Here is a 13,661-nt window from a genome sequence, read left to right on the forward strand (position 1 = left end):
CTAAAATACTACAAAAAAACAGCCAGTAGGACATGTAGACAAACTTCAGCATAACCCTGCATTCACATATTTACTTGTCCTTATTTGCTCCTTTCCTCTCCCACAGTACATAGATTCCAAGTACTGTTCCATGATACTAAGCTGTTACATAAATCTCCCAGCCAACACCTGATAGAGTACATATAAAATATTTGCCCATATGATCACCTGTTCTGACATCATTTGAGCTCTTACCTTAGTAAAATTATTCAAGTGACCTAGTTTTCTCATATTTGAAACGCCTTGTAACTTGGCCACATTTTGGAGAATCTCTCTCATATTATCACAGGGTTCTGCAAAAGAAAACAGGTTATTAGCAGATACAGTTTAAAAAAAAAAAACACAAAAATCTAAACATGCATTCAACATACAGTTTCCTAATATAACAGGTACTCTCCTGGTCTTGATTAAGGATGCAGATCATTTTTCCTCAAGAAGCATCAATTTGATTTATGCCTAGAACCAAAATCAGGCATATCCAAGTTCTCTAGAATAAATGCTAAAGCCTATGGAGGAGACTCCTATTTTAAAGCAGATTTCAATCAATATCTTAGATTTACAGTTGACAAAGAAATCCATTTAGTGCCTGAAACTCCAATCCTAGCATCTCATAACTGAACACCTTTATCCTTAATCCCCTTGTAATTGAAAGACAAGAAGCAAACTTAAAGACAGAAGTAAAAAGATAGCATGTTACTGCCACACCACATGATTTCTTTTTTCCCTTCAGACAAAGGGTCGGTGAGATTTTGGGAAGACAGGACTCTTCTACTCTCCATATTAATCTCTGTCCACAATCACCCTAAACTTACTAGAGGGCTGGGACTTTCCAGTGACACAGGAAGTGAACTACAAGGTAAGCAGGGGGACTAGGAACTTCTCCTTTCTTCCTAAGGGTTCACCATTCCAACAACAAAAAAAAAAGCACACAAACAAACAACAACAAGAAAAAAAACAGGATTCAGACACCAGTTGACAATCCTGCATTTTGTTGGGAAATGGAAAAGGACTACCAAACATGGTGAGAAGAGACAATATTGCCCTGCCTTTAGGAATAAGGCTATGAATTGAGGCAGTGGGACAAGCAGCACAGAGTGGGGCTGGGCACAGAGAGCTGCACGCAGAGCTACTGTAACAGAAACTGCAATAAGCTCTGTACACAGCAGTATTGTGATAGGACAGTTTTCAAAGGGAGATGCTTGACTGCAGGATTTTTGTGCAGTCTTGGATTAGACACTATTCTGCAATACGTACTACAACACTATCAACAGCACTGTAGTTTGAAATAACTGAAATACCAAGGCTATGCTGGAGACTTGAACTGTTAAAAAGTTTTACATAACCAAAAAATTAAAAAAAAAAATTGCATTACATAAAATAAAGTCTTTAGAAAAAGCCTGAAGAAGAGCCCAAACACTGGACATCTGGAAAGGAGCAGAGAAGGGTTTTGTGTGTGGCACCCCATACTAACTTCGAGTAAAAGAAACTTGCTTCCTACTACAGTACAAACAGCTACAGCTGAATTTGTGGAGTATATAATAGTTTTTTATTTCCCTGTTCATCCTGAAAGGATATTTGTATATTTTTCATTACACAAAGGAAATAAAAAGTATCACAGATGTAAAGAAAGGACCTTCTCACCACCTCTCTACAAACCAAGCTGAGTTTGTTATCAACTTCTTTAGTTTAAAAACTTAAAAAAGCAACAAATTTGAAAAAGCAGACATATCTAGCAATCTCATCAGGATAAGTCCAGAACGTACTTGGAAAGACAAGAGCCTGTATTTGCACTACCATCAGGAATACAAGATAGTATTTAAAGATTAAGACACTGTCCTGGTTTCACTGGGATTTTGTTTCAGTTTGTGGCCAGCCATGGTGATCAAGGCCCTTAGCAGTTAAATCCAGGGCAGCTGACCCAGGCTGGCCCACAGGTGTATTCTATATCATTGACATCAAGCTCACTATAAAAGGGCAGGCTTGCAGAGAACAGGTGGGTCCTTTCCTGCTCTTTTCCTTTTCTATTGATTGTGATTTGTGGAGCAACTTGCTGGTGCTCTATAGATAAATATAGCTTTGTCTCTTTTGTGTTGTCATTTACATTGATTTTTTTTTTTTTTTTTTAATTTCATTAAATCTGTTTGACTTCAACTTACAAGTCTTTCTCCTTTTCCCAATGCCCTTCCTCATTTGGGGAAGGGACATGGGGTGATAGAAAAACTGTTTATTGTTTAGCCCTGGGTGCAGGCTAAATGAGGACAGTTTATTTAGTGCCTAATGTAAATAGATCACCTCAGAGGACCATAGACTTGTGATTTAAGAGTCTTATAGGGTTGAAGTTTTCACAGATCTGACTGGTTTTGGTAGAAGCATTTATCGTGTTGGTAGCAGGGTCACTGGGTGGTATTCTCTGGTGTTTGGTTTTACCGTCACTTTTGGGATGGTTAATCAAATGTGTGGTTTTGCTGCTGTTTGTTACTGGTTTTGTGTGGTTTGTCCCTTCTGGGCAGGGACTTAAAGGTATCAGTCTACTATGTGGTTTGGTATTGGTTTATGGTGTTATAAATTCTTTTGGAACTGGGACCCTTTCTGTTTTCTATGTAATGGGAATGAGCGACCTGTATGTTTTCTTTCCCTTGAGGCTCATCTCAATGGCTTTTGTGAATTTTGAATACCCATGGGATGTTTTGACCGCCATGCTCATATTGTTAGGCCTTCTGAATGTTTTTTTTTCAGTTCTTGTTCTTGCTTAAACATTGGTATAAGGGTGGATACAGCACAGCTGCTGCTACCACTGTAATGGACACTGCAGCTGCCCACAACTGGAATTGCAGATACTCAGACCCTGCCAGTCCCTAAGGCAGGCATCCTAGCTACCCCAGAGGCTATTCATATCTCCACACTGGGCAGTGCAATTATTCAACTCCAGGAAGCACTTGCTGTAATTACCCAGACTTTGGCAACAAGGGCTACAGCTAATCAGCCCCAGTGATGGGTGATGCAGCTAACCTAGGGACTCAACCAGTGCTGGTATCAGTTGCCCCTGTACAGAAGACGAAAACCCCAAAAAGAGCAGGTTGTGATGGCTGACCAGGGACATCACAGGAGACCGAGCCAGAGGTAACTACTCGATCCCTATCCCTGAGTAAGCTGCAAGATATACATAAAGATTATGGCTATCATGAAGGCAAGCAACTGGTTACTTGGCTGCTCTGCTGCTGGAATAACTGAGCTGATGGTCTCAAATTAAACGGTAGTGAAGCCAAGCAGCTGGGACCAATGGCTAAAGAAGTGGGTATTGATAGGGGTCTTGTAAGTGGTGACGAGGCTCTCACTCTCTGCTGGTTACTCCTGCAAAGCGTAAAGAACAGGTATCCCTTTAGGGATGTTGTCATATACCACACAGGCAAGTGGACAACCATTGAGAGAGGTGTCAAGAATCTGAGGGAAATAGCTGCGTGGGAGCTGATTTTTGCTGACCTAGAGACACCAGTAGATCCAGATGCACTCAAAGTTACTGGACCCATGTGGTGCAAGTGGGTACAGACTGCGCCACAGTTGTATGCCAACACATTAGCGTTATTTAGCTGGGTAGATGCTGATGCACCAACAGTGGGTGACCTAGATAATCGGATGCAGCAATATGCAGACTGTCTTGTTTCCTCCACACAGGCCAGTGTCTCAGCTGTGGAAAAACCGTCTGACAAATCCCCAAAACTGCTTGGTAAGGTGTTGGACAAATTTTCCCAGATGGAGGACAGACCCCGCTCCCCACCTGCACTGAAGAATGTCTCGGCCATCAGGAGACAGCATCCCCCTGCAAGACCTACTCGGGACAGATGGTACACATCACAAGGTGCCCTGTGGTTTTTCCTACATGACCATGGAGAAGACATGAGAAAATGGGATGAAAAAGCTACCTCGGCTTTACAGACACTCATACATGAGTTGTAAGGTGAACCGAGTAGGAATGGGGCTTCTTTTAGGAGATTTGTTGCTCCATTTTCCTATGGGAAGCTCTCCAGACAGTGTAGATGGGCTTCGGATCCCTAGTTGAAAGACATGAGTAATGGGGAAACAAATCCACGAGCTGCTCAAACTGAGATGTCGATAATGAACACTCTGTTCAGGACTAGAGGGGCCCTGCCTCCAGACAGGTGGAGGACAGGGACAACCATGGTTTTAATACTGTGTGGATTCAATGGCCTGGGACATCAGAACCACAGCAATATAAGGCTCTAGTGGACACTGGTGCACAATGCACCCTAATACCATCAAACTATAAAGGGACTAAATCGATTTCTATCCCTGGCGTGACAGGGGGCTCCTAAGAGCTGACTGTATTGAAGCTGAAGTGAGTCTGATTGGAACTGAATGGCAGATGCACCCTATTGTGACTGGCCCAGATGCCCCATGCATCATTGGTATAGATTACCTGAGGAGAGGGTATTTCAAGGACCTGGGAGGGTACTGGTGGGTGTTTGGTGTAGTGGCTGTGGAGATGGAAGAAATTAAACTGCTGTCTACCCTGCCTGGTCTTTCAGAGGACCCTTCTGCTGTGGGGCTGCTGAGGGTGGAGGAGCAAAAGGTGCCTATTGCTACTAGAAAGGTCCACTGATGGCAATATCTGACTAACAGACTCGCTGATCCCCATCCATGAGCCGATCCATTGACTGGAGAACCAAGCTGTGATCAGCAAAACGCACTCCCCCTTCAACAGTTCCATATGGCCAGTGTGACAGTCCAATGGGGAATGGAAACTAACTGTGGACTACCATGGCCTGAATGAAGTAACACCACCACTGAGTGCTGCCGTACCGGACATGTTAGAACTCCATTATGAACTGGAGTCAAAGGCAGCCAAGTGGTACGCCATGACTGACATCGCAAATGCATTTTTCTCCATTCCTTTGGCAGTGGAGTGTAGGCAACAGTTTGCCTTCACCTGGAGGGGCATCCAGTACACCTGGAATTGACTGCCCCAGGGGTAGAAACACAGCCCCACCATTTGCTGTGGACTGGTCCAGGCTGCACTGGAGAAAGGTGGAGCTCCAGAACAGCTGCAGTACATTGATGACATCATTGTATGGGGTAATACAGCAGGAGAAGTTTTTGAGAAAGGGGAAAAAGTCATTCAAATCCTTCTAGAAGCTGTTTTTGCCATCATATGAGGTAAGGTCAAGGGACCTGCAAAAGAGATCCAGTTTTTAGGGATCAAGTGGCAAGATGGCCACCATCAGATCCCAATGGATGTGATCAACAAAATAACAGCCATGTCTCTGCCAACTAACAGAAAGGAGACACAAGCTTTCCTAGGTGTAGTAGGCTTCTGGAGGATGCACATTCCCCATTACAGTCAGATTGTGAGCCCTCCATGTGAAGTAACTCGAAAGAAGAATGACTTTAAATGGGGCCCTGAGCAACAACAGGCTTTTGAGCAAATTAAACAAGAGATGGTCCATGCAGTGGCTCTTGGGCCAGTCCAGACAGGAGCAGAAGTAAAGAACATCCTCTACACTGCAGCTAGGGAGAATGGTTCTACCTGGAGCCTCTGGCAAAAGGCAGCAGGGGAGACTTGAGGTCGACCCCTGGGGTTTTGGAGCTGGGGATACAGAGGATCAGAGGACTGTTATACTCCAACTGAAAAAGAGATACTGGCAGCCTATGAAGGAGTTGGAGCTGCCTCAGAAGTAATTGGCACTGAGGCACAGCTCCTCCTGGCACCCAGATTGCCAGTGTTGAACTGGATGTTTAAAGGGCAGACCCCCTCTACACATCATGCAACTGATGCCACATGGAGTAAGTGGGTTGCATTGATTACTCAGGGGGCCTGAACAGGGAACCTCAATTGCCCAGGAATTCTGGAAGTAATCGTGGACTGGCTGGAAGGCAAAGATTTTTGGAATGTTGGCAGAGGAGGAGGTCATGTGCACTGAAGAGGCCCCACAATGTAATAAACTATCAGAGAATGAGAAGCATCATGCCTTGTTCACTGATGGATCTTGCTGCATTGTAGGCAAGCAGCGAAGGTGGAAAGCTGCTGTGTGGAGTCCTACGTGACGAGTGGCAGAAGTGGCTGAGAGAGAAGGTGAGTCAAGTCGGTATGCAGAAGTAAAAGCCATCCAGCTGGCTCTAGATATTGCTGACTGAGAAAAATGGCCAGTACTCTACCTGTATACTGACTTGTGAATGGTAGCAAATGCCCTGTGGGGATGGCTGAAGCACTGGAAGAAAAACAACTGGCAGTGCAGAGGCAAACCCATCTGGGCAGCTAAATTATGGCAGGATATTGCTGCCTGATGAGAGAAGCTGGTTGTGAAGGTACATCATGTAGATGCTCATGTACCAAAGAGCAGAGCCACTGAGGAATAACAAAACAACCAGCAGGTTGATCAAGCTGCTAAGATTGAAGTGGCTCAAGTAGACCTGGACTGGCAGCATAAAAGTGAACTATTTTTAGCTTGGTGGGCCCATAATACATCAGGTCATCAAGGCAGAGATGCCACATATAGATGGGCCTGTGACGGAGGGGTGGATTTGACCGTGGACACCATCTCACAGGTCCTCCATGAATGTGAAACATGCACTGCAATTAAACAAGCCAAATGACTGAAACCCCTGTGGCATGGAGGATAATGGCTAAAATCTGAGTATGGAGAGGCCTGGCAAATTGATTACATCTTACTTCCATGAACTTGACAAGGCAAGAGCTATGAGCTCACAATGGTGGAAGCAAGTTATTGGCTGGTTGGAAACATACCCTGTGCCTCATGCCACTGCCTGTAACATTATTATGGGCCTTGAAAAGCAGATTTTGTGGTGACATGGCACTCTGGAAAGAATCGAGTCAGACAAGGGGACTCATCTCTGAAATAGCCTCATAGACACCTGGGCTAAAGAGCATGGTATTGAAGGGATATATCACATCCCCTACCATGCACCAGCTGCTGGGAAAGTGGAATGATGTAATGGACTGTTGAAGACTACACTGAAAGCAATGGGTGAGGGGACTTTCAAAAACTGGGATGAACACTTAGCAAAGGTCACTTGGTTAGTTAATACCAGGGGATCTGTCAATCAGGCTGCTCCTGCTCAATCTGAACTGTTGTGCACTGTAGAGAGGGATCAAGTCCCTGTAGTTCATGCAAGGAATATGTTGGGGAAAACAGTTTGGATTACTCCTGCCTTGAGCAAATGCAAACCCACTTGTGGAATTGCTTTTGCTCAAGGGCCTGGGTGCACCTGGTGGATGATGCAGGAGGATGGGGAAGTTAAATGTGTACCCCAAGGAGATTTGATTCTGGGTGAAAATAGCCAATAACTGTATGATGCTAAGTGTCATTTATTATAGTAAGAATCACCCCAGACTGTGAACATGGGCTGCAGCAGATACATGCACTGCAAGATCAAGATGTAATACACCCTCCTGCTGTGCCCAACTTTGACAGTCCATGACACCATACTGAGGCCTGGTCCTGAGCTGCTAACTGAGTGAATCCCACACCATTTTTTTTCTGTCCTGAAAAATATTATGAGAAATGGAACCCATGGATTTGGACTGAATTGATTCAATGGACTTCTTGGAGAGATGGTCCATGGACAGGAGAGAATATATGTATGTGGATGTGTATTTATGTTGAAGGATGGGGAAAATCATAGTGACTTGATGTAAATGATATAGAATAAGGGGTGGAATCCTGTTCTGGTTTCATTGGGATTTGGTTTCAGTTTGTGGCCAGCCATGGTGATCAAGGCCCTTAGCAGTTAAATCCAGGGCAGCTGACCCAGGCTGGCCCACAGGTGTATTCTATATCATTAACAATCAAGTTCACCATAAAAGGGAGGGCTTGCTGGAAAGAGGTGGGGCTCTTCCTGTTCTCCTTGCCTCTCCTCTCTTCTCCCTCTTCCTCATTTCCAACAGTTGTGATTCTTGGAGCAACTTGCCAGTGCTCTGTAGATCAGTATAGTTTTGTCTCTTTTGTGTTGTCATTTATAATGATTTCTTCATTTCATTAAATCTGTTTAACTTCAACCTACAAGTCTCCCTCCTTTTCCCAATTCCCTTATTTAGGGAAGGGACATTGGGTGATAGAAAAACTGTTTATTGTTTAGCCCTGGGTGCAGGCTAAACAAGGACAGACACCTATAGGTAGGCACCTGAATTCAGGTGTGTAAACCTGTGCTCGATGTCTTGGCTCCCACTGTAGTTAAGGGAGATCTCATTTATCAGCCAATGAAGTCTAAAACAATTAACCTGACTAGCTGCAAGGTGTCTACTCGAGGCTAAGGTGAATCAATTGTATTGACTACACTGCTTATAATGAGACTTTAGCACATGTAGTCGTGCTACTGCCACACCACATAATTAGGATTTTTTTTCTTTTCTCAGACAAAGGGTCATTGGCATTTTGAGAAGACAGGCATCAATCTCAATCATCAACAGCCTGTATGAAATATCCTTTTCCACAACCTTAGTCACAGCAATAAGCTAAGTCAACTGTCAGATACACAGCCACAAGTAAAGAGCGAGCTACCTTGCATTGCAGAACACGATGCATAGTGAAATAAAACGTGCCATAACTTTGTATTTAAATTGGAACAGGTGTATGCATCTGTTTAGACCCCCCCATGCTGCAACAACAAAAAAAATCTGATATGATCACAGAAATTAGACAATGAAACTCTTACTGGGTTCCTCCTAAGTTTAGGATTCTTCTACATAGTTTACTTTTCCAGGGCTTAATTTGGTTTTAGAGGTTTGCAATAGCACAAAAAAAGAAAAAAGAAACACTGAAGACAAGTAGGTTGGTAGCGTTGTGACACTACAAATAGTTTATATCATAACTCTTAATTTCAAGGGAACATAAGAAGAGAGGAAAATAACTTTCTCAGAATCTGGTTTCTCTGAAAATACAGTTTGGCTGATTTCTATGCTTTGGCCTGCTGTGGGTTATGGCTGGGAATTTCCCTGGCTCACACCACTTTTGGACTTGTAACATACCCCATTATGCCACAAGAAAGATGCCAGGTGAGCAGCCTTAGAGCTCTCCAGACTGTTCTACTTCAATTCCCTGAAGAACAAGCAGCAATGCTAACTTTCTAAAATGACTGGAAATATGCTTTTAAGTTTTAATTTTGAAAGTGCAGATGGTTACATACTCAAGGTAAACCTCTACCAAAACTAAGCTCGCTATATGGACAGGAAAGACCACGAGACTAGCCCAGGAAACCTCTTATACATCATTGGCAATCAACATTTCTATTCAGCTACCTGATACTGCGGGCAGTAACTCAAAAGTGAGCGAGGTGTGCTGTGCAGAAAGGCAGCCAATTTAGATGTGAAGAAACCAGGACATGATGAATCTGACACTTCCCGTGTTAACAATTCTGTAGCAATAGCACACCTTTATAATGAGGCTGCATAATTAAAGTGTGCACTAAACCCATTTTACTCTCTACATTTATGAAAAACTGCAGTTATAGCAACTTTTCTCACATTGTCCTCTCTCTGCTGAGAAAAGCTCTCATTTCTAGAGACAGAAAAGTCTGAGGAAAACCATCTTTTGTAGTGCTTAGCAGAGCAGCCAGGTATTTCCCAGAAGCTTCACTAGCAGATAAGTAATTTGAAGCTAAGTAGAGACTCCAGTATAAGATCTACAACACTGAGAAAATTGAGAACATGACAGACATTTCCACTATCGAATGGATAATATGAATACAGCAAGTTATCTGTCTCACACTTTGATATCAGCAACACTAGTGCTGTAGAAAAAACAAGACAGTAAAAAAATAAATACCCTCTAATGGCATATTACCTCAGAAAGAACTAAGTCTTTTCCATCAAGCCTTGTCAGTTCAAATCTTGTTTTAAACTTCAGAAGAACCTTCTTGCAAAAAATCTCTTCAGAAAAGTTAACAAAATAATTGTGACATTAACTTCAAGGAAAGATGGGCTATCCTGTTTCTCCTCTTCTGGAAATGCATGATATATTAGAAAGAATTAGAAAATTTACTCAGTTACTCTAGCATGACTCATTCTTAATAAAGATAAAGTCAATAGGGAAGGTAGGCAGGTCTAATGGAACTTCACGCATTGCAGATGTAAAAATTTAAACAAAATAACATGACTTCACAAATAGAGATATAGTCTCTTGCTATTCTGTTCCTTACATTAAAATGGACTTGAAAAGGACTAAATACATTCTAGATTCTAGCAACTAAGCCATGTGGCTTTGTCTTAAAGATCAGTTACGGCACTGCATATCTTCCTGACACAAATCTCATGCAAAAGCATTGAGGAACATGGACTAATGTAGAAATGGAAAAAACACTGCACACAATCAGAGACTGATCTCCCAAAAGTAGTAGTATTACGGCCTTAACGTTTCATTGTCAAGCTTAACAGCTCATGTTGGTGTTGACAAGGACAATTTTTATTTTTTTTTACAACCCCAGTTCAGACCATTGTTGCAGAGATTTCTTAGCTCTGATTAACCAGCCCTTACTCTTTACACCCTTTCCAAAGTTCTTGCTTTTCTATCTGAAAAAAAAAAATAAAGAAGAGAAGCTACTCATTATAATTTTAAGACCCCTAAATAGTCTATTCTTTCCTGACTTACCTCATTATCATATTCTTTCCCATGGTGCTTCTGAGGGTGGAACTGTGCAAAATGAGCTGATCTTATAGCTTGCTTCCGACAAAAGATGCACAACCCCCTCCCTTACTTTTCTTCCCTCTACCCTGTCCCACTATACAATACATCCTATCCTTTAAACTACTCTGGCACCCATCAACTTCACATTAAAATGATTCTGCTAGCTAATTCAGCAGAATACTTTTCATTCTTTTGTCTGTGTAAGTTTTATGCTGGGTTATTGAGTCAAACTGAATACTGAAGTCATGCAAAAATCCACACACAGCAGAAGAGACTCATTAAAGTCAGACTTTTTTTTTTTTTTTACCTGCACTTTTACATCTGGCAAGTTGTCCCGATTAATGTATACAAAGCCACTTTGTCTCAAATCTCATCTAAAAACTCATTGATATATACAAAAATTTCAAGCAAGTCTACTTGTGTTCTGCAACAACGGCTTAACTTGCTGAACACTACCATCTCATTTTCTGTATATCTGTCTTCCTTTTTGGACAGCAAGCACTTTGCAGAAGCTGATATTTGTTCTGTGTATTTCTATTACACCACAGTTCTTCACCCGTACCTGTTTGCACTGAATAACATCCAGTACATATAATGATAATCCTTAGCACACAGTGAAATTTATGTTTTTAAAACCTTAGCCTCAAGAATTCTGTGATTCTCTATGCCTTAAAGTAAATCATAGATGAATGTATAGTAAAAATCTTTAAAGTTGTACTGGTGTTTGTTTTTAAACTCTCATGACCATTTAGGGCTTGACTCATTTTTTTCACCCCTTCAGGACTATGACATTGTTTTTCCCCAGTGAGAATCATAATGCACTGACAGATCCCATTCTCCAGAAAGAAATATCACCACAGAGTTCCAGCTACACGAAACAGCTAGCGCTCCATCTAATGCAGGGATGAAACAAGACCAGCAATATCTATATTGCTGGTAATATATATTGCTGGTAATATATATTGCTGGAATAGAGTGCACTGTCAGCAAGTTCGTTGATGACATCAAACTGGGAGGAGTGGCTGACACACCAGAAGGCTGTGCTGCCATTCAGAGAGACCTAGACAGGCTGGAGAGTTGGGCAGGGAGAAATTTAATGAAATATAACAAGGGCAAGTGTAGAGTCCTGCATCTGGGCAAGAACAACCCCATGTACCAGTACAAGTTGGGGACAGACCTGTTGGAGAGCAGCGTAGGGGAAAGGGACCTGGGGGTCCTAGTGGACAACAGGATGACCATGAGCCAGCAGTGTGCCCTTGTGGCCAAGAAGACCAATGGCATCCTGGGGTGTATTAGAAGGGGTGTGGTCAGCAGGTCGAGAGAGGTTCTCCTCCCCCTCTACTCTGCCCTGGTGAGGCTGCATCTGGAATATTGTGTCCACTTCTGGGCCCCTCAGTTCAAGAAGGACAGGGAACTGCTAGAGAGAGTCCAGCGCAGAGCCACAAAGATGATTAAGGGAGTGGAACATCTCCCTTATGAGGAGAGGCTGAGGGAGCTGGGTCTCTTTAGCTTGGAGGAGACTGAGGGGTGACCTCATTAATGTTTATAAATATGTAAAGGGCAAGTGTCATGAGGATGGAGACAGGCTCTTCTCAGTGACATCCCTTGACAGGACAAGGGGCAATGGGTGCAAGCTGGAACACAGGAGGTTCCACATAAATATGAGGAAAAACTTCTTTACAGTGAGGGTAACGGAACACTGGAACAGGCTGCCCAGAGAGGTTGTGGAGTCTCCTCTGGAGACATTCAAAACCTGCCTGGATGCGTTCCTGTGTGATATGATCTAGGTAATCCTGCTCCGGCAGGGGGATTGGACTAGATGATCTTTCGAGGTCCCTTCCAATCCCTAACATTCTGTGATATTAGCACGAGTGATGACTCCTTTCCCCTGACAGATTTAGCAGCATTGTTTAACCACATTCAGTACGCTAGCAGCATGCCAGTTCGCGATTCTGTTATATGCATGTGAATAAAAAAAAAACAAACAAAAAGAATGGTAGGCTTTAGCACACAAATAATTCAGTAACTCTGAAGTCAGGCATAATGAGTTAAACTGAGGAGCGTATATTTTATATGCATCACATGGTAGATGCTAGGACAGTAGCTGTAACACAGTAACCAATGTACGTACGGTAAACTCTCAAGCGAGAAACTACACTAGCAGCTGTGTAGGTAGATTAGGGTACGGCGACCGGAAAATCTCGGGCTGTAACGGAAGGTAGGCGTGGCGAAAGGAGCAGGATGTGCAAGTATCGTGCGAGTTCGTACGGGACAAGACGACTATATAAGGCTGTTGCGCAGTTAAATAAACGCCATTTGTTGCATCCTCACATTGGTGTCAGTGCTCAATGGCCCTGGGGTGCGGATAGCCTCAGGCCAGCCAGCAACCGAACGGAGCTTGCCGCAGACAAGCGGCAACAAATGGTGACCCCGACGTGATTGCTGAGCTGGCGGACCGCAGGCGGTCGGAGTGGGTTCGCGAACCATGGAAACCTTGATAAAGGTGATTTCGTTACTGGGCGGGGAATTTAAGATTTCTGTGAAATCGAAAGACGTAGCCCAGTGTGTGGACCATCTCATTAAAGGGGGGTCAGTGGCAGGACCAGCTGATTGTTTACAGCCGAATACCTGGGAGCGGTGCTCAATGAAGCTCGCTGAGCGAGCTATGGCAGCGGGTTCTGCCAAAGAATTAAAAACATGGGGAGTTACCTTGTGGCTGCTACAGGCTGCGCGGGAGGACCGGGCGACATGGGATGCGGCTCGGGTGTGTTTACATGGGGTCTACCCTGACCAAGACAGAAGTGGCAGTGGTGAAACTCCTCCAACATATACTCTCTGAGAGATGAATTAAATATGACGAAGCTGCGTTAAAGCAGTGTCCTGGTTTGGCCTAAACCAGGCCGATTTTCCTTTCAGTGATTTTTACTTTCAGCTAAGTCTCCTCTAAGTAACTGCACTTTCTGAAAC

General features: G+C 43.3%; 1 long non-coding RNA gene across 1 annotated transcript in view; it reads right to left on the reverse strand.

The window, feature by feature from the left end:
• Nucleotides 1-240: 240 nt before the first annotated feature.
• Nucleotides 241-13,661, reverse strand: part of LOC137675757 (uncharacterized) — a 32,016-nt gene continuing 18,595 nt past the window's right edge. Inside the window, exon 3 of the long non-coding RNA XR_011049985.1 lies at nt 241-332. This is a non-coding gene — a long non-coding RNA (uncharacterized lncRNA). The remainder of the gene's footprint in view (nt 333-13,661) is intronic.

The sequence above is a fragment of the Nyctibius grandis genome, chromosome W, assembly GCF_013368605.1.
Source record: "Nyctibius grandis isolate bNycGra1 chromosome W, bNycGra1.pri, whole genome shotgun sequence".
NCBI lineage: Eukaryota > Metazoa > Chordata > Aves > Nyctibiiformes > Nyctibiidae > Nyctibius > Nyctibius grandis.